Genomic DNA, 5,335 nt, shown 5'->3' on the forward strand with positions numbered 1-5,335 from the left:
CACCATGTAAATTGACCATCTGCTCAATATTAAAATAACTTAACTAAGGAAATCAACACAAAATTCACTGCAGGTTAAATATTTTTTTAAATAGTCATTATGCTGCTTACATTTTCACATCATAACGTGATAAATACCAAATAACTGATCAATGTAATCTTTCAAAAAATAAACACCGAAAAAGTTAAAACTCAAACAATTTTGACACTTATTGTAGTAATAAATGTATTGGTGTTATCTCATTATGTAAACATGTGGAATCTTTGAATTTTGGTATTAAGCTCCATGTTAATGAATATATAGTTAAAAAATACATTAACACAGTAAATAAGGCAACAAGAATTCAAAGATTTAAAGGTCTTCTGTATAAGGTTATGATTTTTAAGTATTTACTATGGTATAAACCTTATTAGCGTAAAACAACTCCTTGAAATGTGAAAACCTTTGTGTCTCCAAAATGATGTCTTGTCTGCAGAGTCTCTCTTGTGGATCCATGACATGGTTTTTGTTTGCTGTTTTGTCTGTTTTGTGTGGAATCTGCCACTGACAGAGCTTCTTCCATCATAGCCTTCATGTAGCTGTAATCCTTCTGAAGCGGTACTGGTCTGGCTCGGGACTTCTGGTGGACTTTGCTCCATGAGAGTTTGAACATGGGTTCACCAGCACTCTCCCCTTCTTCGTATACCGCCTATTAAATAAACATTAATAGTTGCAATAACTGTTTCAGAACTGTTTCACATTTATATAGATGCATGATTTACACTCCACACAGGTGTAGTAACAATACACTAACCTGTTCTCTGTTTGCATTGTTATTGTGATCCAGTGCAGCAAGCATGGAAGCGTAACCAAAATGTGTTTTTTTGGCAGGTACGAAAGCTTCCACTAAAGCTATTGTGGCTTTAGTGTAATATTTTCTATTTTACCTCAAGTTTGGTGGTGTGGATGCACTTTGTAAGACGGTCCAGGTCTTTCAAAAGCTGCTTGTCTTTTATCATTTTTCCAACATGAGCATCAGATCCTGGCCTTAGCCACAGCTTAGTCCTCTGACTTGAGTCACTCAGAAGTTCATGAGCTCATGCATGATAGTGTTTGTTCCCTGGCCAGTCGTGTCGGTTGGTGACATGGTGAATCAGTGACACCCACTTCTCCTTCAGCGTTTCTGCATTTCCCCCACAGGTTTGTGTTCTCCACCAGAAATGATTTATAATGGACCGAATCCACTCTGCAAGGTCTTCACATGACTTCCACTTTGCTGCAGCAGCCAGTTTTTTGGACACCCCTCTTGCCACATGCCAGGATCAGATTCATGGCGTTTTTTGGGATTGTTGACCCTCATTTCTTTAATAATTTGCAGATGTCTGTCTGTGCAAACCGTAATGACCTTCACTCCATTTTGCTCTATGTTATTAAGAGCCTCCTTGAACCCTTTAGTCTCCATTGCATTAGAGCTTGAAGGTTGTGGTTTCCTGCTCCTTTGGTTCCTGTCAGTGAGGCTGGGACTGGCATCAGAACCTACAGCCATTCATACATGTCATGTCCAGTGTTAGTTGGAATCCGTCATTCTGTAGCTCTTTTGTGTCGTCTGTAATAATGAAGGAGCCACACTTTAAACCAAGGGTGTCAAACTCATTTTGGTTTAGTTGCCGCATACAGCTTAATGTGACCTGCAGGGGGCCACACACGTAAACTCATTGCAAGATTAACCAATAAAAATGGACTTGTTGAGTTTTATATTAAACGAATTTCACTTTTACAAAATATATTATGAATAATCTCAGTTTTTAAGAAAGGTATCTGCAATTTCAACAATACCTTTACTCAGTTAAACATTTATTTAAGTGCATTATGCATAAGAACTGATCACAGTGTTTGTACAATGTTGCAAAACATTTATTCACAGTTTTTGGAATTTAAAAACACTGTCCTGCATCACAAAATACATCAACCAGATAACAATTAAGAAATGATTTAAAATCAATTTTCTGCATCTGGGAAGCAATTTGAACAAATTATCTGGCTTCACACATTTGAAATCTTAAGTGTCAGCTGTTTTAAACAGACATTTGATTAAGTACATTTGTTGATGCATAAAATGCATACATATAGAAAAACTTGCATACATAACATGTATGTATGTTAGCATGCACGAGAAATATGAGGTTACCAGGGCCAAAATAAAAGCTGGTAAAGCTGTTTACAGAACCTGAAGCTCAGTGCTGCCATCTGCTGGTTGTTCTGATGCAGTGTTCCATCATGTTGTCTGCTCTGAATATAACACAGCGCTCCTCGTGGACAGCATAAGAACTGCAGATTTTCAATTAAACGAAGTACATGTTTTTTTAATGGACAATGATAATGCATTTAGCCGCCAGGCTGGACTAAACAAAAAAGCAATCTATGCAACGTTTTCCACCTTTTTCTCTACAGAATCAAACATCATAGCTATTTTACGATCAACAAAGCGGCGACTCATTTATTGAATGTCCACAACATCTTTTAGATTTTTCTTTATGCTGAATATCTATTAGTAAGACAGTTTTGCGAGGATTAATACAGCTTAATGCAGTAGCAGAAATAATCAAATCAGTAAAATCAACCATCTATCTTTCCCTAATGCTGACACTGAGAACTAAAAAGGGAACCCTTGAGAAACGGACGGAGTGCAGGATGTTTGGACCCCAGAACCGGCCTGATGATATAGAACGTGTTGCAGCAGGAAGAAGAGGAGGAGGAGGATGATCGACGAAGGTCTGTAGGTCTGATGAGTTTTGTCTCTGCATGGCTGTGAGGTCACGCAGGCCTTGGTGCTGGCAGGAAGAGGACTGACTTAGAGCTGCAGGTCTTGGATCTTAGGGTGACTTACTCATGCGTGTAGCGATCCTCAGCTTCTTGTCTTCCAGATCTGAAGCCCCTTCATCTTGTTTCAAGATCTTTCTGGTCTGTTGAGATGTAGGCGAGCTGACCACATGAAGGAAGGCCCCAGTTCCTCCTCTTTACCTTTGGTCTTTGTCTTTATCTTCATATTTGTCTTGGTCTTTGGTTTCAGAACCCAGCTAATGAGAGAAGTGCGATGTGAAGCCACATGTTGGGGGCTGACAGGTTGGTCCCCATGCGTAGGACAGTCTCCGGCTCTCCGGCTCTTCTTCACCTTTACAGGGTTTATCCTCCCTATAGATACACTTGCATTGGCTGGCTCTGTTTTCATGCTTGTTTCATTGGCCGTCTGCTTGGACAGATGATCTCATGTCCATCATTGTCTTAGAAGACATTATGTCCTGATGTCTGTGTTCATGGCTGATTTGATGTTTCAGGTTTTTTGGATCACAAAATAGAAAAGGAATCAAGTTCAAATCACTTTGATCTAAACTGATTTAACAACAAATAATACATTGAAATACATGGATAAAAGCAAGTTAAAGGAAAACCATCAGAGTCCAGAGAAGTTTAGATTTTCATGAAATATTTCTGTCATCAGAATGAAAGAAATCATCAGCAGTGATTTCCTTTATGGCTCCTGTAACACAAAGAACTAAACCGGAAAAATAAAGAAGATCAGAACAGCAGAGACACCAGAACCATGAACCAGTATTGTGGTCAAGACCACTTAACCCGAGACCAAGACCAGTGTATCAAGACCCAGACAAGACCAAGACTTTTAGGGTCTGAGACCAAGTCAAGACCAAGACCATGGCAAGTCGAGACCGAGTCAAAACCAAGACCAGCAGCCCGCGCTAGATGACACGATAAAATGTAAAATATGATCAAAATTGCTTCTCAAATTGATAAAGATCCATATTTCCATAAAGATTCATATTTTATACCTTTATATCTAGGTATAAAAATACCTAGATATTAAATACTCAGTAGATTTTACCAATATTAAATATTCCATCTCTGTGCTACAAACCGCGGTGCTCTTGTGTCATCCCTAAAAATATAACGCCCTGGGCTTTTGCCCATATTGCTCATTTCAGAAACCACCACTCTCTGCACCATTAAACATAGCAATTGAGGCAATGCCCTGACGGTAAATAACGCTCAACTATGAACACTGACAAAGGAACAACAAGCAAGAAGTAACCAAGCAGAAGGCGCTCATCGTGACTGTTTTCACTCTCTATCCCAGTACATGAAGCCAGGTAGTCTGACACCATGGCAGACATTACAGCTGCCACTTTGAACGAAAACAATCAAAGAGCATTGTGCATGCTATGCGTGCTCTTTCGTCCTTGTGTTTTAGTTATTTGTTCATTTAAAAAATATCAACATACATAATTAAATAAAATATTATAGCTACTGCAGTGTACGCAGAGCATTAGAAGAACAAAGAACGGGTGTTCTGTCAGGTCAGATCGTCATACGCTTAGCACAAACTCACTGCTATATCTATCAGGCACGTCATTACCATAAGATTTAATTTAATCAGCAACATAGAATCATGACTTAGATCGTCATACACTTTGTTATTAAGAGTTGTATGGCATCCTGACTTAGTGCTTAAGTAGGTTAATGAGTTTTACACGGGCGTTTGTTGTAGCTGCAGCCAGACCCTACTTTAAATTCACTTTGAAACCATGACAACGCATGTATATCTATATAGTTATCATTGAAAACAATTTAATGTCTTATTTTTGTCATAACTTGCTGCGTATGGTGAAATGACAACTCCTCTGATGGTCAAACTTTTTAATGCGCATGCAGGCATGGTACTCACTGCATGTTTGCTATTCTGACAGCGTATGGTAATCTGATAGAACACCGGTTCTCAGTGAGTGACACTCCAGTCCTATCTAATAAGTAAAGAGCCGTTCAGAAGAATCATACTGTTCCTGAATGTCGCATCACTATATTGCAGACTTTTGGACACAGCGTTGTCCCATATATGCGACAAGTCAGTCAACACCTCCGCACAATAATTCAGCACAGTGAGTGATAACATTTTTCATCACAAATGCTTATGTGTCTCTGTACAGCTAGCTTTGCTAACATCACGTTAACGGAGCTTACCTTCTTTGAGCTACTTTTCTAAGTAACGAAAAAAGTTAGACGTTGTCCCCACCGTCTGTGAAAGCGAAGCGCTGCTGAGTTAGCTGTGGCCATCGGATTTCTTATGATTTATGCAGCTCTATTATATTACTGACGATTAGACAGACATCTTCTGCCGCTGAGAGAAAACCACTGCGTATGTCTCAGAGCACCGTGTGTGAGTGAAAGGTTGAGAGGGGGAGAGGAGCGTAACAGAAACACATAATTGCTTGGATTTTAATTGGTGCGTTTTGCATCCACTGAAAACAAAGATGTTAACAAATAAATTGGACAGTATGCTGCACAT

The 5,335-nt window shown here is 39.2% G+C and overlaps 1 protein-coding gene across 1 annotated transcript in view; it reads right to left on the minus strand.

Annotated features, from left to right (window-relative positions):
- Positions 1–2,485: 2,485 nt before the first annotated feature.
- Positions 2,486–5,335, minus strand: part of LOC106947405 (tripartite motif-containing protein 16-like) — a 7,932-nt gene continuing 5,082 nt past the window's right edge. The window contains exon 2 of the mRNA XM_015032391.1: positions 2,486–3,586. The gene's annotated coding sequence lies outside the window, so the exon portion shown is untranslated. The remainder of the gene's footprint in view (positions 3,587–5,335) is intronic.

This window comes from Poecilia latipinna, unplaced genomic scaffold (assembly GCF_001443285.1).
Source record: "Poecilia latipinna isolate Pla-1442-1.1 unplaced genomic scaffold, P_latipinna-1.0 Scaffold238, whole genome shotgun sequence".
Classification (NCBI taxonomy): Eukaryota; Metazoa; Chordata; class Actinopteri; order Cyprinodontiformes; family Poeciliidae; genus Poecilia; species Poecilia latipinna.